At 45.2% G+C, this 22,907-nt stretch overlaps 1 protein-coding gene across 1 annotated transcript in view; it reads left to right on the forward strand.

Moving 5' to 3' along the window:
- The window catches only part of DAP (death associated protein), a 126,372-nt gene that overhangs the window by 85,620 nt on the left and 17,845 nt on the right, over nucleotides 1-22,907 (forward strand). The gene's annotated exons all lie outside the window — the stretch shown is intronic.

Raw genomic sequence — 22,907 nt, forward strand, 5'->3', positions numbered from 1 at the left:
AGGTCCATATGGGGTCAGTAGTGGGGGGCGCAGGTTCTTCTTCTCTCCTGGGGCGACTACGGGGCGGTCCAGCAGCACCTGTGGAGGAAGAGGAGGACGACGAGGAGTCAGAAAAATAAATAAATGTGGGATCCTCGCTGTCAGTGTCTGAAGCAAGAAAAGCGTATGCCTCCTCCGCTGAATAGCGAGTTTGGGATGAGTGGGACATTTTTTTTTGTTATTTATGTGGTGTGTGTGTGTCAGTGTGCTTGGTGTGAACTTTTTTTCTGAAAAAAAAAGGGGGGAAAAAGAAACTACTGTATGTGGTGCAAACAGCGAACACGAGTGTGGATCAGTGAACTGTCACCGATCAATGCTCGGCAGCTGCTGGATGTGTGCACGGATGTGTGGGGAGTTGGAAGAGGGGAATTGGGGTGGCTGAGGGGAAATCATCAGAGATGGACTTACCAAAGTCTTCTCTTCTTTCAGCAGCAGGCTCTGGAACAGGACCAGAAGCAGGACCGGTGCAGGAGATGGTGCCTGGAGCAGGAGACCAGAACCGAGACAATTAACAGGGACAAAAAAATCCTGAAAAGCAGCGAGAACGGACGTTGATCAATGACGTAGTCACTGGTCAGCGCTTGGCCGCTGCAGGACGCACGAAAAAAAACAAACTGGTGGGTAGAGGGGGATTGGGGTGGATGAGGGGGAGACCAGAGATGGACCTACCAAAGTCTTCTCTATTCTTCTTTCAGCAGGCTCTGGAGCAGGATCAGCAGCAGGACCTTGAGCAGGAACTGCAGCAGGTCAGGAGCGGGAAACCCAGGACGCCGGAGCAGAAGATCCTGGAGACCGGAGCAGCAGCAGAGACTGGAGCAGGTGAGAAGACGGTCTTGTAGTGTCGCAGACAGAAAGATCGGACGTGACCACTCTGTAGAAGTCCTCACCAAGTGTGAGGGCCTGCAGGGCGGTCACAGGGTGGTGACAGCCAGGTCACAGGCCTATCACCACCCGGTCAGGTAATCTGATTGGAGCGATCAATGATGGCATCGATTGCTCCAATCAGAGTACCTGAATACAGGTGACAGGGTGATCACAGGGAGGTGCCACCTCCCTGTGACCCCCTGTGGTGCATGCTCTGCCCCAGCCATCTGATTGGTGCGATCGATGTCACCAATCAGACATGGCTGGGGCAGAGCACTCATCACAGGGGGTCACAGGGAGGTGACACCTCCCTGTGACTGCCCGGTCACCTGTATTCAGGTACTCTGATTGGAGCAATCGATGCCATCATCGATCACTCCAATTAGAACAGTCTGGGGGCTTTGATCACATTACAGGGGATCATGAGGCGGTGACAGGCAGGTCACAAGCCGGTCACCACCCCATAACCGCCTTGTCACTGCGCGGTCACGCTACGATCGGTGTGATCAGCGATCGCACCGATCATAACGCTTTGGGGTCAGGGCTGTGGTTTTTTAGCAACAGCCTAGGATCGGTGCTCTTAGGAATCTGATTGCCAGTGAGAATGCTGTGATTGGCTGTTCAGAATTGAACATCCAATCAAAGCGATCGTGGGTTCGGGGGGGTGGCTGCGACACCCCCCGGGATGATGGCGCCGGAAATTTAATGCGATCACCGCGACTTTGGTCACTTAACCGCATTAAAGACCATGACCTAATAGTACGTCATTGATCCAATCGGCCTAGGTCACCATGACGTACTAAGGGCATAAAAATTAAAATTTTGAAAATTGCTAAATTTTTGCCAAATTTCCATTTTTTTTCACAAATAAACACAAGTTATCGAAGAAATTTTACCACCATCATGAAGTACAATATGTCACGAATAAACAATCTCAGAATCAGTGGGATCCGTTGAAGCTTTTCAGAGTAATTACCTCAGAAAGTGACAGTGGTCAGAATTGTAAAAATTGGCCTCGTCATTAACATGCAAACCACCCTCGGGGATAAAGGGGTAAAGCCCCCGTCTCACATAGCGAGAACGCTAGCGAGATCGCTGCTGTGTCACGGTTTTGGTGACGCAACAGCGACCTCACCAGTTATGTCGCTATGTGTGACACTTTGCAACGATCAGGCCCCTGCTGTGAGGTCGCTGATCGCTGCAAAGTGTCCTGGACCATTTTTTGGTCGTTGCTCTCCCGCTGGTCAGCACACATCGCTGTGTGTGACCAGCGGGAGCAGCGATCAGGCTGGTAACTATGATAAACATCGGGTTACTAGGGGCACAAGCGCACCTAGTAACCCGTTATTGATCATGGTTACGAGCCTGCTAAAGTGAGCGGTAACCATGATAAACAACGGGTTACTAGGAGCGCGTGTGCCCCTAGTAACCCGATGTTTATCATGGTTACCAGCCTGCTCCTGCTTCAGCAGGCTGGTAACCAGGAGCAGGACATCGTGGAAAGATTCTTTCCACGATGTCACTGCTCCCCTGATCGTTGGTGAGCCTGCCTATTTGACAGCTCACCAGCGACCACATAGCGACGCAGCAATGATCCCTGACAGGTCGTATCGTTGTCGGGATCGTTGCAGCGTCGCTAAGTGTGACGGGGCCTTTAAGCAAGGTGGATGTCATTTTACACTTGTGGCATATCAGGCGAAGGGAGAGAGGGACTGCAGCAGATGTGGATGACGCCATGAGGAAGTCTGTGATGGGGCTGTTTACCTGTTGTTTCGACTCCCCTTTTTTTGGCGTTGTGTGTCTTTAAGAAATTGAAGCCACGTATTAAATTTTTCTGTTATGACATCCGTGTTCTAGGATGTGCTAGATGTTTGCGGCCAGTCGTCCAGGGTACGGAACTCAGCCCATAATTTTAGCTCCTGTTGAGGCCTGCTCATGTGGCCTTAGTGGGCTAATCTTTGCTTGTGATAGCTAATGTAGTCGAGCAATTGAAGCACTGTATGGCAGCATGCTTATCTGAGGGATTTATGCCAATTTAGGAGTCCTGTGGTTTCTTTGTAGCTGGAATGGTGTACTTGTGTTTATATTATAGTGAGTCTCGTTATATTCAGAAAGTCACCACCAGATGTCAGCAGAGGGTTATGGGTGAAATAGCTGAATGTGAAAATATAATCTTAATGATGAAAATATGATTAGCGTTCCATTATTATGTAGGAGGAAGCCCCTTGCATGTCCCTTTAACAGTCAGTATCGTCTTCAGGTATTATCACACAAGTGTGTCTAGGTGGTAGATGTGTGGCTAAAACAGATGAACTGAGGAGATGTAACCCCTTTACCCTGGAGGGTGGTTTGCACGTTAATGACCAGGCCAATTTTTACAATTCTGACCAGTGTCACTTTATGAGGTAATTACTCTGGAACGCTTCAATGGATTCCCCTGATTCTGAGACTGTTTTTTCGTTACATATTGTACTCCATGATTGTGGTAAAATTTCTTTGATATCACTTGTTTATTTGTGGAAAAAATAGAAATTTGGCGAAAATTTTGCAATTTTCAAAATTTGAATTTTTATGCCCTTAAATCAGAGCGATATGTCACACAAAATAGTTAATAAATAACATTTCCCACATGTCTACATCAGCACAATTTTGGAACCAAATTTTTTTTTTATTAGGGTTAAAAGTTGACCAGCTATTTCTCATTTTTCCAACAAAATTTACAAAACCATTTTTTTAGGGACCACATCACATTTGAAGCCACTTTGAGGGGTCTTTATGACAGAAAATACCCAAAAGTGACACCATTCTAAAAACTGCACCCCTGAAGGTGCTCAAAACCACATTCAAGAAGTTTATTAACCCTTCAGGTGCTTCACAGGAATTTTTGGAATGTGGAAGAAAAAAATGACCATTTAACTTTTTTCACAAAAATGTTACTTTAGACCCAATTTTTTTATTTTCACAGGGGTAACAGGAAAAAATGGACCACAAAATTTGTTGCGCAATTTCCCCTGAGCACGCAGATACCCCATATGTGGGGAAAAAACACTGTTTGGGCCCACGGCAGGGTTCGGAAGGGAAGGAGCGCCATTTGACTTTTTGATTGTAAAATTTGCTTGAATAATTAGCGGACTCCATGTTGCGTTTGGAGAGCCCCTGATGTGCCTAAACAGTGGAAACCCCACGCAAGTGACTCTATTTGGGAAACTAGATCCTCAGGGAAATTATCTAGATGTGTGGTGAGCACCTCGAACCCAAAGGTGCTTCACAGAAGTTTAGAACATTGAGCCGTAAAAATACAATTTTCACATTTTTGCAACAAAAATGTTTTTCAGCCTCCAATTTTGCATTTTCATGAGGGTAACAGGAGAAATTGAACCATGCAATTTGTTGTGCAATTCCTCCTGAGCACGCCGATACCCCATATGTCGGGGAAAACAACTGTTTGGGCGCATGGCAGGCCTCAGAAGGGAAGGAGCGCCATTTGACTTTTGAATGTAAAATTTGCTTAAATTAATGGATGTGCCCCTGATGTGCCTAAACAGTGGAAAACCCCCACAAGTGACACCATTTTGGAAACTACACCCCTCAAGGATTTTATCAAGGGGTATAGTGAACATTTTGAACCCAGAGGTACAATACAGAATTTGATAACATTAGGTCATCATATTGAATAAGTTGTCATTAGTCTTGAACGCAAGTGATCGCTACTTGAGTTTGCATCGGGTTGCTGTATTCTTTAGGTTAGTACTTTTACAACGGTACCACGTTTATATAATTTTTCTAGGTTTTGGAGCTTTTACACAATAAAAGCTATTTTATAGAAAAAAAAATTGTTTGCATCGCTTTATTCTGAGAGCTATAACTTTTTTATTTTTCGGCTGATGGAGCTGTATGGCGGCTTGTTTTTTGCCGGATTAGATGACATTTTCAGCGGTACCATTTTTATTTATATTCGTCTTTTTGATCGCTCGTTATTCCATTTTTTGTTTGGCAGTATGATAAAGCATCTTTTTTTGCTTAGTTTTTTTTATTTTTTTTTACAGTGTTCACTAAAGGGGTTAACTTGTGGGACCGTTTATAGGTCAGGTCGTTCCGGACGCGGCGATACCAAATGTGTACTTTTATTGTTTTGTTTTTTCATATTTATGGATGGGTACATTATATATTTTTTTTTTGTTATTTGGTGGCTTTTTTTAAATTATTTCTTTTTAATATTTTTACAAATTTTTTTTTCTCCACTTTCTGACACTTTTTTTTTTCTACTTTTATTCTTTGTCCCACTATGGGACTTTCACTTTTTTATTCTGATCGCCTGTATAGCACAGGAATGCAGCACCATCCCTGTGCTATACAGGCTGTCAGTGCTGCAGATTCAGAAGATACTTTGGTCATGCACTGCGAATGACCAAAATATCTTCCTGCTGTCTGGTGACCCATATGTTGTCATGACGACATCGGGTTGTCATGCCAACATCCGGGAAGCTGCGGCAGACAGCGCTGGATGCCGGGAGAGGAGGTGAGTATTGCGATCACCTCCCCTTGCTCCCACAATGCTGTGATCGACTTCGATGGCAGCATTGCGGGGGATAATGTGTCAGGAGCGGTGCGGGACCGCTCCCTGCACATAGTCACTGCTGACACCCGATGCTATTAGCTGACACCCGACGGCGATCGCCCCGCTAGTGCGCGGGCGCGATCGCCATATGACCTAATAGTACGTCATTGGTCCAATCGGCCCAGGTCACCATCACGTTCTATTAGGTCACACGTCAGAAAGGGGTTAATCGGTGAATCTCAGAGCTCTCACCAAGTTATTCAGGATCTGCTTCTAGTTTCTCTGCTTTCAATCTTCTGTGCTGACAGTGAGAGGGAGAAGGGGGTCCACAGATGACAGTGCAGCAGTGTCCCTTCTGATAGTTTTATAAAATGGCATATTTTGGCTTAAAAAATAAATAAAAAATTAGGTTTGATGTAAGACCCAGAAATTGCCAAATAATGAATACTGCTGGGAAAGAGTCACAAGCAGTATATCTGGGCAGCAAGCTATCACTGCACCGCTAGCCAGATGGAAGGGGAGCACAGAAAGCACTCACTCATTCGCTCCAGAGGTCGGGGAATCCCCGCTCCTCCCTCCTCCTCTGTACTCTCTGTACACACAGCGTGGCCTGCACCAGACCTCGGCAGGCCTTCCCGGTGCTCAGCTCCGCTCACTCCACAGGCAGGAATCTCACCAGGTACGGCTCTTGGTTGTTGATGGATGTTTTCCTGCTTCTGTATCCTGGGGTCAGAAGTCAGTTGCATGGCCTGCCCTCCCCTCCTCCACAGGCTCAAAAGTTTACATACATTTCATTAGTATTTGGTACCATTGCCCTTAAACTGAATGACTTGGGTCAAACATTTGGGATCTCCTTCCACAAGCTTCTCCCAATAGTTGGTCGGAATTTGGGCTCATTCCTCCTGACAAAACTGGTGTAACTGAACCAGGATTGTAGGTTGCCTTGCTCGCACCTGCCTTTTCAGCTCTGCCCATACATTTTTAATAGGATTCAGATCAGGGCTTTGTGATGGCCACTCCAAAACATTGACTTTGTTATCAATAAGCCAGTGTTAACATTTTGGCAGTATGCTTCGGGTCATTGGTTATTGTCCATTTGGAAGACCCATTTCCGCTCAAGCTTTAACTTCCTGGCTGATGTCTTGTGATGTTGCTTCAGTATTGCCACAATCTTCTTTTCTCATGATGCCATCTACAAGGGGGTTCATGAAAGATTTCCCCTGACCCACTTCCTGTGGACTGAAAGCAATGAAACTTAGCACAGTTATTAGTCCTTCTCTACATAGGTGTCACCTAAGGACACACACTTCTCCCATCTCTTTAAGCAACTGTAAACACTTCACTTGTAGAAGTTGCAGGTTGCTCCAAAAGACACGTTGTGACTTAAGAAATCAGAGTCTCATCATCTGGAATATGCTTGCCTTTCAAAAATAACTTAATTTTTGGAAAGAAGTAGAAGTCCAATGGTGCGAGATCGGGTGAATAAGGGGGATGCGGTAGAATTTCAAAGCCACAGGAGCATGCTTCCATTTGGGCAACATGTGAGTTGTGAACTGGTGCATTGTCTTGCAGAAGGTGGGGACACCTTTTGTGAGCATGCCACGTCTCTTGGTTTTGATGGCCTCCCACAATTTCTGCAGCAGTGAATCATAGTAAACCCCAGTGGTTATGGTACCCTTTGCTAGGAAATTCATAAATACAACTCTGTGCTGGTCCCAAAACACTGTGAGCATGACCTTGTCTGCCGAGTGTTGGGCACGTGCCTTCTTTGGAGGCGGTGAGTCATGATGCTTCCATTGCATCGACTGGACTTTAGTCTCAGGATCGTAGTGATGGACCCAGCTTTCATCCTGTATGATCAGTCTGTTGCAAAAGTCCTCCTGGTTTCCATGGCACATCGTCAATAGAGCCTGAGAGCGTTCGACTTGTTTTTACTTCTGGAAAGGTGTGAGCAGCCAGGGGAACCCATTGAGCGAATACCTTATGCAAGAACATCATCCCAACTGTGAAACGGTAGTTTGACAATAAATGGCTTCACCTAACCAATAACCATTAGTGGAGAAAAAAGTTTTTTTGTTATCATTCATATTCTATGAAACAAGGGCAAGAAAGCAAAAATTCTGCCGGGGTATGTAAACTTTTGAGCACAACTGTATATCATTTACACATGAAGTTTCAGCGTCCTGTGAGTAATAGAAATGGGTCAGGGGAAATCTTTAATGAACGCTCCTTGTATTTTGTGAAGTGCACCAGTCCCTCCTGCAGCAAAACAACCCCACAACATGATGCTGCCACCCCTGTGTTTCACAGTTGGGATGATGTTCTTAGGCTTCCAAGCTTCTCCCTTTTTCCTCCAAGAGTAACGATGGTCAATAGGCCCAAAAAGTTAAATTTTCGTTTCATCAGACCACAGGATATGTCTCCAAAAATTAAGGTCTTTGTTCCTGTGTGCATTTGCAAACATTAATCTGCCTTTTTTATGATTCTTCTGGAGTAATGGCTTCTTCCTGGCAGAGTGGCCTTTCAGCCCATGTTGATACCGTACTCGTTTCACTGTGGATATTGGCACAATCTTACAAGCCTCCGCCATCATCTTCACAAGCTTTTTTGCTTTTGTCCTTGGGTTGATATGCATATGTCGGACCAAAGCACTTTCACCTCTGGGACACAGAGCCCGTCTCCTTCATGATAGATGAAAATTCCCATCTTCTTAGTTCAATCAGATCATTTTTTATTGTGAAATATATTAAGATTAGTGTTGAGCGAGTATGTTCTATTAACCCTTTCACCGAGTATGCTCGGGCCGAGCTCCGAGTATTTACAGCTGCTCGGTGATATAGTTGAATCGCTCCCATGTGCATGATTTGCAACTGTTTGACAGTTTTATTACATGAGAGGAATGTCTATTTCTTACACATTCCTCACGTGTAATAAATCTGTCATACAGTTGCAAATCATGCACATGGGAGCGATTCAACCATATCACCGAGCAGCTGTAAATACTCGAAGCTCGGCAGAACATACTCGCTCAACCCTAATTAAGATGCATTCACATTTTAATTTCTTTTTAGAAGAAACAATCAAAACTAAATAAAAGAAACACACAAATAAAAAAAACATAAGTCAGCCAAATATAAACCGGTTCCCATTAACGGTCATCGTAGGTTTCAGGTATTCCCACAGCGATGACACCGTGGAGATCACTCAATATCTCACCGTACCTTCAGTGTCACGGATTTCGTCCGGAATCGCGAGCACACGATCCAGACTACTCACTCCTTAGGTATCGGCAAGCGACCAGTGAACGTATGGCGTCACAGCTCGGGATTCCAACCCATGGAATATGTGTTACGGTCACTGTCAGCTTCACGATAGCCCAGTTATTAATATTATTCGCTGCCACCACCGTCCAGCTTTGAAATATGATACAGGCCTGGGTGGACGCCTGCGTTCTGGTAGTGTATGGCTTCGGGGGAGGGAACGACAAAAGAAACAGAACTATTAAACTTTATATTTAATCCAAAAGGTAGGCAGTGTTTAGGAAAAATATATACAAGGATTTTACAAAGGAGACATTACAATACATAAGCAGTTACATAAAATAAACAGGATTAAAGAAGACTTACTCTATACAGATCGCTGAGACGATTCAATATAGGTGGAGGGGAGAAGCTCCGCTTAAGCTGTTATCAAACAGGGTCCTTCGCTATGATGAACATACACTCCCGGACAAAGGACACTCCCCCCAAACTTCAGCAAACTATTTTATGCTGAAGGGAGAAACCTGACTACACCCCCTGTGCTGACATCATGGGACTGGTCTCTAGACTGCACATTTTTATTAAAAACGCTAACTTCTGTGATAACTTTTCGCTCGTGGATCGCAGAAGCTTGCAAACGACACCATATTTTCTGTTATGATTTTACCTTCATTTAGAAACCACACATGATACAGTTGCTGTCTGCTATTTTGCTACTTTTGCGCTACAGCGCCCCCCCCCCCGAGGGGCCTACGGCTATGGAAAAAATGAGCATCTTGTTTCTTGGCTGTCCCTGCCACTAAAAAAAAGTATGGAACTTCAGTTATTCCATATTTCGAATTAGTGCCTAAAAGTCTGCAGTTCTTCTTTTAATCAAAAGTATTTTGTAAATGAGGGCGAGCCTTCTATTGTGTAGAGTGACAGCATTTCTTTGAAGCTTAAATGAGCCGTTTCCTCTTTAGCCCATGTCTAAGGAAAAAAAACAAAACCTTTGTTAGGCTGCGTTCACACATTGCGTATTTTCGCGTGTTTTTTTCAAAATACGCAATGTGCCTTGTGTCTGCCAGCAAAGTGAATGGGAAATTCACTTTGCTGTTCAGACACTATGTGATTTTACGCAGCGCGAAAGCGCAGCTGCGTAAAGAATTGACATGTCACGTGACCGGCTTGTAAATCAGCTGACCGGAAGCCGGTAAGCTACAGTTACCTGATCGCTTCACCGGCAGATGCTGGAAGCGGCGGGACCGGACCGGACCAGACTGCTCTCCCATCCATCGGATAGGTGAGTATCCATAGTTTCTCCTGCGCCTCCATAAAAAAGCGCTGGAACTACGCAGTGTGTGAACACCGCTGCATAATTCCATCGCTTATAATGGGCACAATAGGAGAAAGTGCAGGACGCAGCTGCGTAAAGAATTGATATGTCAATTCTTTAAGCAGCTGCGCTTTCGCGCTGCGTAAAATCACACAGTGTCTGAACGGCAAAGTGAATTTCCCATTCACTTTGCTGGCAGACACAAGGCACATTGCGTATTTTGAAAAAGCGCACGAAAATACGCAATGTGTGAACGCAGCCTTAGGCGCAGCCCATTGTGAACGTCTCTGATACCCGACCATTTACCCTAAGTTTCGCCCTAGGGGATCCATCTAACAGCTGGATATATGAAATAAATGTATTGCCAAATCCCATGCCTCTCAAGACTGCCCACAGGAAATTCCACTATATTCTGTCAAACGCTTTGGCAGCGTCAAGCGATAAGACCGCCCTGGACACTGTAGACTCCGAGCTTAGCAGTAAACCCAAAAAAGGACGTCTCAAATTAACTGATGTGGATTTGTTTGGCATAAAGACTGTTTGGTCATCATTAATCACTTTAGTAGTTACTTTTGCCAGTCTATTGGCTAATGCTTTTGCCAGTAATTTGATATTGGGTGAGAGGGAGATTGGTCTGTAGGAATCAGACTGACAGGGGTCTTTCCCAGGTTTTAATAGGATTATTACAGCTTCCTTCATAGATTCTGGAATAGATCCAGTTTTAACTGATTCTTCAAAGACATTTAACAATTTAGGTAATATGTTGCGGTACATTTTAAAGAATTCCCCTGGTATCCCATCTAAACCTGGGACCTTTTCATTTTGAACCTCTTGAAGTGCCTCTTCTAACTCTTCTAAGGTTAGAGGTTTGTCTAGTAAGTTGCTATCTTCAAATGTTGCGTTAAAGTGATGTTTTTTAGGAACTCTTCGATATCTATCTTAATTTGTGGTACTGCTTTTCGATGAATATATGGAAGAGTAATAACTATGTAACGTTTGAAGGATATCCTCATCCTCCACTACCACTACGTCATTTTCAGAGATTAGTCTAGATATATATGATGTTCCACTTTGGACTTTGACAATAGTTGCCAACAAACGTCCAGCACTTTCTCCCTCCGCAAAGAATGCCTGTTTCATAAAAAATCTCTTTTATGTCGCTAAGTCAAATATGTGATCTTTCAAAATTTGTTTGAGCCTTCTCTTTGGCTCTTTGGCTTTATAAACGGAGGGGTCCGCAATCAATAGTAACTTAGAGTGGAAAACATCCTTTTGTAATTTTTGCAAGAGTTCGAATGGAGGCTGAATCTGTATTTACTGCAAAGTATTCAGTTATCCTCTCATTCAGAGAACTTCCAATAATTTGAATCCAGAACGGGTTTAATCGCCATATAACCCCAGTATTTATCCTGTTTATGGCTAACTGAAGTCATACCTGTAAAGAGGAGTGGTCCGAGATGCTTCTAGGTAGATATTCAATAGATTTTACATATGGCAGCATGTGTGTGTTTCCATTAGCTAGGTCTATTCTGGATAGCGAGTGATCTGATGCTGAATAACAAGAATATTGTTTGATATTAGGGTGTTTAATTCACCAGGGATGTTTGTGCTGTAGTTACTGGTATAGTCTCTGTGTGGAATTTGCCCCAGTGTGGGTGCAAATACATATTAAAATCACCTATTATTATAGTTGGAATATCTGGGAAAGTGGTCAAAAAGGAAAATATCCCCTTTAACATTTCTCCTGAGTATGGCGGTGGGGATGTACAGCGCTACTATAATAACTGAAATATTATATATAGGACATTGTATTGAAACAGAGCGGCCCTCTGGGTCCACAGCCACCTTATTGCATATAAAGGCTATGTTCCTCTGTACCATAAGACTTACGCCCCTTGAATGAGTGGAATACACAGAGTGATATTCATGTGACATCCATGAACGATGTAGTAAATTCATTCTGTCCTTTATCATGTGTGTCTCAGACAAGCATATTATTGCTGGTTGGAATTTGCTTAGCCATGAGAATATTGAGCATCTCTTGGAAGGGTCTCCCTGCCTGAAAGTTCCATGCTATAATATCCACATATTTAGACATAGTGAGTAATGTGAGAATCATTTGTAATACATTTTACATATCTCCTGATCTGTTGAGGGTCAATTTTGGCAGTCAGATTATTATGTTGAGAGAAGAACCTTAAACCGGTAAAAAAACAAATACATAAAATAATAATTACTAAGCAACATACTTTTCTTGATAAACTATCTACCCATGATGGAAAGATTGGGGCCGCTTATTATCCTCCTGTGGCACAGTAGCACTTGTAATAAAATGGAATAACGTAAACTTTAGTAGGCCATCACGCTACCTGCTTCAAATGTATTAATGATATAAAATATAAACCTGCAATTTAAAGGTATAGCATCCTAATAATATTATAAGAGAACATATAAGAGAACATAGTTACTGTCCCAAGTGTTGGAGGTGTATTTGTCGTCTTGTTTTTTTTTTCTGTAAGATTTTTTCATTAGTGTCCAGCCATGATAAAGCATCAGTCAGGTTCTCAAAGATATGCACTTCTCCATTTGCCGCCACACGCAGTTTGGCCGGATACAGCATGGAGTATGGCACTTGAAAGGTCCTCAATCTTCTTTTGAAATCGATGAATTTTGCACAGCGTTTTTGTATTTCAGCAGAAAAGTCAGGATAAATAGAGATTCTGTGACCATCAACATAAGGTCTTTGAGGTCTCTGGCCTTCCGCGGTATGGTGTCTTTGTCCCGAAAGTGTAATAAATGCATGAGGATTGGATGTGGTGGAGCACCTGCGGGTAAAGGTCTGGTGGGTACCCTGTGAGCTCTTTCTATTGTGAAAAATGAGGAAAGAATTTATTTTCCAAATGTGCTCAACATCCACTTTTCAAAGAAGCTCACTGGATCTTTACCCTCAGCTTTTTCAGGGACCCGCACCAGCCTCAAGTTATTTCTGCACAGTCTATTTTCCATGTCGTCTGTCTTAGTAATGAGAAGGGAGCTGTTGTGTATAGACTTGTTAAGATCTCTATTTATCTGTGGCTTTATGTCCTCAATATAGCTAATTTTCCCTTGCATCTCCTCAGCATTTTCATTCACTCTCTGGAGGTCATGTTTAATAAGACTTATTTCTAAACCTCCCATGTGCTCACTGAGAGAAGCTAGCGTTTTATTAGACATAGTCACGACAATGTACACATCTCTCAGGGTTGGCTCTACAGACAAACTTACAGACATTGAGGCATCTGTACATCTCTGTGTCAGGTTCTTCTGCCTGTATTAATGAAGGATTAACTGCAGGCATTCTTCTGTAAGCCAGCACCATGGTGCCTGTGTCAGTGGATCTTCTACCTCTGTCTGCAGCTCTGTCTCAACTACCACAGGGTTAACTTTTCTCCATGGGTGAGACTTCAGAGGAGTCGCAGGGAGTCTAATAAATCTTGATAACTTTGCTGCGGTGTCTGCTGCCTTGTCCTCAAAATCGTCAATCCTCAAAATCGAATCAGAACAGGACATTCTCTGACCCTCGCGGATCTCATTCTCAGATTCGTTATTTTCGTGGATGTGGGAATGGATCTATAAAACTCTACGAGTCCGTGGACCATCCAATAAAAAAAATCTGGCAGCACATGGACATTTCACACAAATGTGAGAATGCAGCCTAAGGGATTTTACAGATAACAACATTTATCACTCCAAAGTCACACAGTGCAGCTATAGAATAATATTTACATCAAGGCTCTTACCGCTGACCTTTCATCTGATCAGAGTCTGTTTCTGCTGCTTCTTCTCCATCTGGTCAGACCTTCATGTTGACATCTCCCAGCCACGACTCATCTTGTCACGATGATCAGTGCAGCCCTAAAAATAACAAGGTCACATATATTGTATATATACACGTCTCCCCTGACTACAGATATGTACCCCCTCATTAATATACTATTAGCCACTTGGTAATCAAAATATAAAGTGATAAGCTGCACTGTGCCCCCATTAACTATAAATTATTCAGTCTCTGTGACTCTCCCCAATTAACTGCAAGGCTTTGAGCACACAGAAAATATACAAGGCTTTACAGTATAAGCAAAGTGAGACCCTCCCAGCGCACCCCCCGTCATTGCTCTCTTCCAGCGCACCTCGTCATTGCTGTCTCCCAGCGCACCCCCCGTCATTGCTCTGTCCCAACACCCCCCCTTCATTGCTTTCTCCCAGCACCCCAGTCATTGCTCTCCCCATCATTGCTCTCTCCATCCTCATCATTGCTTTCCTCCACCTCCCCTCATTCTCCCTGCAGCATCCTCCTCATTGCCAGCAACTTTCTCCCTGACCCAGGTGCGTGCTGCATGATGACGTCATCAAGCCGCGCAAGCCTGTGTCAGGGAGGAAGCGCCGAGCAGTAGGCAGAGGACGGATCCCTCAGCTCCGCTGCCATTTTCTCCTTTCAGCAGCGGAGCTGGAGGGATCGCTCCCTGCCCGCCGCACATGAGAGGCCAATCTGGCCATGGGCCCCTTGGAGCTTTGGGCTCAGAGAAGAAGGCCTCAGTATTAGCCACCCGGCAAGGGCCCCCCTTGACCCTCCGGGCCCTGGTAGTTGCATCGGTGGTTTGTCCGCCCCTGATGGGAAGGTACTATATGAGTAATTACAAATATGAAACCTTTAGAAAAATATTAACCATAATAGACTAGTTAATTGTAAACAGAATATAGAAAAATAAAATATTAACCCTTCTATATAAATTGTCCTGCTGCAGTATACAATTGGAGCCAGTCAAATGCATTCCTCATAGTATTGCCTGATGGATAATCAACCTGTGCTTCTCAGAATTGAAAACACCAAGAAATTGGTAACATTGAGGACTGTAGCCGCGGTCGTTGACAAAGAAAGCTTAGTGCATCAGGTGAAAGACTAGACCATTTTGAAATCGAAAGATGTCCAGCAGTGCAATCAGCTCAGAACTAGCAGCAACCAGTAAGACCCAGCCAGACCAATTCACTGTTATGAAAAGAATGGCCAGAAGTGGGCTTTATGGAACAATGAACAACAAAAACCCGCACCTTGGACATGGAAACAAAGCCAAGCAACTCAACTATGCACCAGAACATTGGAACTAGGGTGACGAAAATTGGCAGCAGGTGCTCCGGGGTCAATGAGTCAAATTTTGACTCATGAGTAATTAGTGTCTACAGGCAGGCAGTGAAGCATGGTTTACGTTCCTTGAAAATTTGAAGCTCTAATTCTGCAAATGGATTTTGTGATTTTTACATGGATAAAAGGGGTTTTCTCAAGTTGTTTCTTTAGAAGCTGAGATCTATGCTGTCTCCATACTTCCTTGTTTCTTACAGGGCTGTTACTCCATTTACTATAATGAGGCAGTAGAGTTACTCTGCACTCCGTCTGGCCTGTATTCAGTGGTGTCCTTTTCAGAAGTGCACAAAACTGTGGCCGACGGCACTTTTATGTACGCCTATTAAAAAGACTGACACCACCATAGGTCAGACTGCGTCCACAGTGCCTCCATTTGCCTCATTACAGGTAATCTTCAGCTGTGAGTTCCATCTCAATCACGTATTTCAGAGATTTACACGGAAGCCCTGTACGCAGGATAAATGTGAGCTGAGGTTTACTGCGATCTTTGTATAGCAGAATGAACAAATCAACAGCAGGTGAAGACTTTTTTACGCCATTCCTTGTGCGGTATAAGTGATTAGGCAACTTTATTCTTCAGGTCCGTGCGATACCAGATTAATATCGGGTTTTTATGTTTGCCAACTGACACGCACTAAAAAACGCTCCACATTCGAAAAACTAGTTTTTGCATCACCATATTTTGAGAGCTATAATTTTTCCATATTTTGGCTGACGGAGAGTCGTATAAGTCCTTGTTTTTTTGCGGGACAAGTTGACGTTTTTCTTTGTACCATTTTAGGGCACGTGACATTTTTTTTATCGCTTTCTATAATGATTAATGGGAGGCAAAACAAAAACAAACAATTCAGGAATTGTTTTTTTTAATTCTACACCGCTCCACGTGTGGTAAAATTAATAAGGCAGATTTATTCTTCGTGTCGGTACAATTACATCGATACAACATAAATATTTTTTTATGCTTTGTTGCTTTTACACAATAAACTATTTTATATAAAAATAATTTTTGCATCGCTTTACTCTGAGAGCTATAATTTTTTTTTTTTTTCTGCTGATGGAGCTGGTATGGCGGCTTGTTTTTTGCGGGACAAGATGATGTTTTCAGCGGTACCATTATTATTTGCATTAGTCTTTTTGATCGCATTTTATTCCACTTTTTGTTTGGCGGTATCATGGTAAAGCATAGTTTTTTTTTTGCCTCATTTTTTTTCTTTTTTCTAACATCGTTTTTATTTGAGTTTTCATGACACAAATACACAACATCCATCAAATCTGTTACATAGAGAGGTAAGGGTGCCCGTACACAGACTGGGCCTATAACACCTCTATTCACATATTTAATTGGTATAACAGGTATATCTTTATTCACAGATCAAAATCAAAGCTAGAATTCTTCAAAATGTAACTTATTGAATGCATGCATAAAAAATTTTTTTTTTAATAAAACCAACAAAATGAATTCGTTGACAGTATGTCTTATATCTCATTGAAGCCATGATGGAAAATTAATGCATTTATATCTATGCCAGAAGTCCTGGCCCATTGATTGCTCTCCTCAACATTCTCTTCTCCATTTTAAGTTAAACTAAGTGGACCTAAGTTGTTTTTGAGATCTTCTAGTATATACCATGCTTAGATGTAAAGGGTTCTACCATTTTCCTTTTGTCCTCTATTGAACAGCAATTTATAATAAACTGTTTCCATTTTAGAAGGTATTTGCCTGCTTGCTTCTCTTTATTACACATGGCATCTTGTTGTTCTACCTCCATAAAATGCTTCATTTGTGCTATCCGTTCTGCAATGACGGGGATATTTGAATGTAGCCAATGTTTTAGGAGCTGTTTTTTCGCCAATATAAGCCAGGTGTGTAGTAACTTGGGGGAACTCACTATTAATTTGTTAGGGTTGTTTATGTTAGTCCAAAAATGTAACAAGGCTAGACAAGGAGAAAGGACATATCCTGGTCCCCATGTGGTGTTAATCATGTCAGCTACCTGGTCCCAATAGGAAACCGATGCAGGACAGGACCAAAGGCCGTGTAGGAGGTCAGAGTGTGGATGTTGGTATTTGTGACTCGCAATTAGTCTATTATAAAGTGGGTCTTTTTTGGTAGATTAAAGGCATGTATCGCACCATGCATGATTTTGAACTGAGTTTCTCTCCACGACTCATTTATAATATGTTTCCTGAATAACCTGCAACCCGTTCTAGTCTTCTCGGGGATATCTACGTCATCAAATTGTTGTTGTTTCTAGTACTTAAGGTATCTGGGTGTGTTTCCACAAGGTTAGGTTTCATTGATGAGTATAGTGTAGATATTGAGGGGGTACCAATTGGAGATGACAGGATGGTATCCATCTAGTTTCGGGAAGTTTCAAAGGTAACATCCCTTAAGTTAGCCATGACGGAGAGTTTGATCTGTTAATATTGGAAATAGTGCTGTGGGGGTAGTTCATATTTTCCCAACGTTTCTGCACATGTTAGCCATCTCTGTTCAATTGGGTGAAGAAGGTGAGATATGTTCACAACACCAGCTTGTTGCCATTTTATGAATAATTTATTCTCACTACCTTGGGGGAATTCTGGGTTGTGCCATAATGGCAGGTGTTTTTTTTTGCCTCTTTTTTTATTCTCTTTTTTTTTACGGTGTTCACTGAAGGGGATAACTTGTGGAACAGTTTTGTAGATCAGGTCCTTCCGGATGCGGCGATACCAAATATGTGTACTTTCAGCAGCAGAAGGGAAGGAAGGGAGACACAAATCCATTACTTAGTGGGTAGGCGGAGCCCCATAGGATAGTTCACCTCAGATTAGAAAAAGTGACGACCGGCCCCTCCAGTATAAAGGCTCCTCCTACTCCCATGTTCTCCAGTCTTTTATCTGAGGTCTCAGAGGATAGTCGCTGCCTCGGCAGCTCCTCAGAAGAGTTTGTTTTTTTTTATATCCAGCGAGACCTGGACCCCCCGTGTTCTAGAGGTCTCAGGGGGTCTCGGCACTACTGAGACCCCTGACCCTCCCCTGGCGGCTCTGTGTACCCCTTGAGGAGGTCCCCACAGAAGCCTGCCGGCCCCGGGGGATACAGGGCGCTCCCTGGCGGAGGCGCACACCACATCTGGGGGTCCCTGCGTGTTCCGCCGTAGGGGGGAGCAAAGGGCCACGGCGCCACACATCCCTGAGGATCTCTGTGGCGTTCTGCCGGGTAAGTGCTCTTTTGTATAAGAGTGCCTTAACGGCTGCGGCAGCAGCCGCCGTTTCTATAAGTGTGACTGCCTGTGTGTTTTTGTCTATTGCAGACTCTGCCTTTACTGGGGGGAGCAGAGACGGAGGCCAGTAATGTTTATATGTGGCCCCACATTGCTTAGCTTCCTGCCGTGTATCAGGCAGGAAGCTTTTTGTATAAGCGCACACTTTTTCTTTAAGTTTTTGGCTTCCTGCCATCATTGGGGCAGGAAGCTCTCTTTATTAGCGCACGCTTTTTCCTTTCTTGCTTCCTGCCTTCATAGAGGCAGGAAGCTCTCTGTCTCTTAGCGGGGGGCGTGGCTTAGCGTCTCCTGGCTTTCTGCCGTCATATCTCAGGCAGGAAGCTCTTGGTTTGGGCGCGCGCTGTGTCAGTCCCTGCTTCTCCTCCGGCTTCCGTGTTCCATCGGGCACCTCCTGCTCTCTGCTCCCCGTCCACCGCCACACACTCAGGAGGAGCGGTCGCCGCGGTATCGGTGAGTTCCCTCTGCCTTTGGCAGAGGTTCCCTGACAGCGTTTTTCACTTTGGCTAACCTGCTAGGGAGACATAGTGAGCGCTACCGCTTCTCTTTTGAAACTATTTACTTCGCTGACCTTAGTAGGCAGTGTAGTATTTTAATTGCAGTGATATTAACTCCTTCTGAACAGAATGGTTCTTTAGGGTTGTTTTTTCTTTTCCTGGGGAAACACCTTGTGTTTGAGGGCGCTTCTCCCAGTTGATTAAGTTAAATTATTTGCTCTGCAGCTCTGGGGTAGCTCTCTCTAACTCTCTAAGGGTGAGATTTAACCCTTCAGAGCTTGAGGCATACAAAAAAAAAAAAAAAAAAAAAGAAAAGTTTTGAAAACAGGCTGTGCAACTTTCACACTTTTATTTGCCATCCTTATTGTAACATCCTGGCATCTGGTGTGGGTGGCATGTCGGATCAGGGGCCTGGGAGTGCGGACCGCTCTCCTGATCCTTTCCAAGTTCGGTCGCACGCTTCTGATACACCAAGGCCTTCCACGACGTCAAGTTCGACCCTTAGTGATGTTAAGGTGGAAGCGCTCACTTGCTCCATTGATAGTCTTTCTAGCCTCCTGGGTCAGTGGGTGTCAGCCAGATCGCATCCGTCGCCACGAGGAAAAAAGCGCCGCAGGACTGTGGCACTATCTCCCTCGCACAGCGCATCAGAGGTTTCGGTTTCACCAACGAGTTCGTGTGAGGAAATCTTTGATTCCGAGGAAGAGGATTGACAAGGTCGCTCTATTTCACTTTCAGGCCGCGTAGATGTGCTTATTAAGGACATGCGGGAAGTGTTACAGCTGTCTGAAGAGCCGGCAAGACCATCTAAGTCTGCCCGGCTATATCAGGAAACGCGCCGTGCTCGTCCAACGTTGCCTGCGCATGAGGAACTTAACGAGGCAGTGGGGAAGGAGCTCCGGTGTCCGGATAAACGCTTCCAGGGGATGCGGTTCTTTGATGCTCTGTATCCCTGTGCTAAGGAGATGGTCACTGATTGGGTTCCTTCTCCCGAGGTGGATATATCCCTGTCTCAGTTGAGCAAGTCCTCCTTGCTTCCGGTTAAAGGGAAAGCCAATCTTCAGGATCCTCTGGATAGGAGATTGGAGTCAGCGGCGAAATCCATCTATGAAGCCGCAGGTCATGGTTTCCGAGCGGCCTTAGGGGCCATGTGGGCCGGTGAGGCTTCCCTGCGGTGGTTGGATCAGCTGCGAACGGCATGGCAAGAGGGGACTCCGCGTTCAGAAGTGGAAAGGCTTTTTCAGTTGATGGAAGAAGCCATGTGTTACGGCAGGGATGCAGTACTGGACACTACTTCAATTTTGTCCAAGGCTCAAGCTTCGGCCGTCACAGTTAGAAGAGCACTGTGGCTTAAGCAGTGGACCGGAGATACAGTATCCAAGCAAGGTTTGCTTAGTCTTGCATATAGGGGCGGTCAGCTTTTTGGTTCGGACCTTTCGGAGCTGATTGCCAAGGACAAGGATGTTTCCCTGCCTCTAAAGAAGGCAGCGGCATCCACATCTGGCAGGTCAGGGCCCGGTAGAGGTCATCGGTCCTTTCGGACCAGGGGACTATTCGGTCAGCCTTCTTGGAGATCAGGTCGTCCTTCGTCCACCGGCAGATCCTCCCAGAAATCTCGTACTACTTGGAAGCAACAGTCTCGTCAGGACAGACGGGAGGTTGACAAAAGATCCGCTAAGGCTAATTGACGCCAGGGATCTCCCCGAGGGTTCTCGGGTGGGAGGTCGTCTGCTACAATTCGGGTCAATTTGGGCATCCCACATATCGGACGCCTGGGTGACGCGGGTTATGTCGGCAGGCTATTTCATAGAGTTTCATTCTCCACCTCTAGACAGGTTTCGTCAGACGTGCATTCCATCCGTGCCAAGGCTGGCTGCTGCACTGTTACAGGAGGTCGACTCTCTCCTGCAGCAGGGTGTGGTGGTTCAGGTTCCTCCGGAAGACCAGGGAAGGGGTTTTTACTCCAACCTTTTTGTGGTCCCCAAGAAGGAGGACAAGTTTCGCCCGGTACTGGATCTCAGAGATTTGAACGTTTACGTCCGAACACGGAAGTTCCGCATGGAGTCTCTCCGTTCGGTGATAGCGACCCTGTCGCAGTACGATTTCTTGGTGTCTATCGACATCCGCGACACCTATTTGCATATCCCTATCGGCAGGGCTCACCAGCGTTTTTTGCTTTTCGCCATAGGTCAAACCCATTACCAGTTTGTGGCCCTACCATTCGGGTTGGCCTCGGCACCCAGGGTTTTTACAAAGGTTCTGGCTCCTCTCATGGCGCTTATTTGAAGACAAGGGGTTACGATCCTCCCCTACCTGGACGACCTGTTCATAGTGTCGCCCACAGCGGAGGAGGCGATAACAGCTCGCGACCTCTCCCTTCAGTACCTGATGGACTTCGGGTGGCTGATCAATTGGAAGAAGTCGTCATTGGAACCAGCGCAGTCCATTCTGTTCCTGGGGATGCATTTCGATACAGTTCAGGCAGTTGTGTCTCTGCCTCCTGTCAAACAGGCGAACCTTCGGTTTCTGGTCCAGGCTATGAGGTCGGCGTTGTCAATGTCCCTTCGGGAATGCATGCGCCTTCTGGGTCAAATGGTGGCAGCTATGGAAGCAGTACCGTTTGCACAATTTCATTCCCGGGATCTCCAAAATCTTATTCTGACACATTGGGATCGATCTCTGACTTCTCTGGATCGCTCGGTCGTTATCTCCCGCAGGGTGCGAGAGTCTCTTGGATGGTGGTTACGTCCAGAGACTCTATCCCTTAGGAAATCCTTCCTTCTCCCGAGGTGGTCGGTGATCACCACCGACGCCAGCCTTACGGGTTGGGGGGGAGTTTGGAACGACCTCTGGGTTCAGGGGGTCTGGTCGTCAGAGGAGTCGTCTCTCCCGATCAACATTTTGGAGTTGAGAGCGATATTTCTCTGCCTCCAACATTGGACGGTCCTTTTGAACGGTCTACCGGTCCGGATTCAGTCGGACAATGTGACGGCAGTCGCGTATATCAACCATCAGGGCAGGACGAGAAGTTCCAGACTTATGATAGAGGTCTCTCGGATCTTGGTTTGGGCCGAGTCCAGGATTCCAGCAATCTCTGCGATCCACATCCCAGGTGTGCTGAATATCTCGGCGGACTTCCTCAGTCGTGAGCAGGTGGATCCTGGGGAATGGAGTCTCCATCCAGATGTTTTTTCTCTGCTGTGTTCCCGTTGGGGGACTCCTCAGGTGGACTTGATGGCGTCCAGGCTGAATGCCAGGGTTCCGACGTTCATGTCCAGGTACAGGTATCCGGAGGCTGTGGCGGTAGATGCTCTAGTAGCCCCGTGGGACCAGTTCGAGCTGGTCTATGTATTTCCGCCGATATCCTTACTTCCTCTGGTAATCCGACGGATCAAACTCGAACGAGTATCAGTAATCTTGGTAGCACCGGATTGGCCACGAAGAGCGTGGTATTCGACGCTGGTATCTCTTCGAGCGGCGCTTCCGTTTCCACTACCCCTTCGCTCGGACTTGTTAAGCTAGGGGCCCATTCGTCATCCGGACCTGAGGTCACTTTGTTTGACGGCGTGACTCTTGAGACCGAGATCCTGACCCGTCGCGGATTTTCGCCCGAGGTCATTGCTACCTTGCCGGCAGCCCGGGGTCCAGCTACGACTAGGATTTATCACAGAACTTGGGAATCTTTCTATTCATGGTGTTCTGGATCTTCAAGAAACCCAAGGGTTTTTTCCATCCCCAACTTCTTGGCTTTTTTGCAATATAGTTTGGCCAGGAGTCTAGCGGTTAGTACTGTGCTGGGTCAGGTATCTGCACTTTCTGCACTTTTTAGAAGGGCTATTGCCTCACGCAGGGATGTGCGTTCTTTTTTTTTCGTGGAGTCGCACGTCCGTTTCCGCCGCGGAGGGCATTTGTGGCTTAATCTAGTCCTGGAAGCC

The sequence above is a fragment of the Phyllobates terribilis genome, unplaced genomic scaffold (assembly GCF_046119375.1).
Source record: "Phyllobates terribilis strain yellow unplaced genomic scaffold, ASM4611937v1 Scaffold_4__5_contigs__length_816908805, whole genome shotgun sequence".
Lineage (NCBI taxonomy): Eukaryota > Metazoa > Chordata > Amphibia > Anura > Dendrobatidae > Phyllobates > Phyllobates terribilis.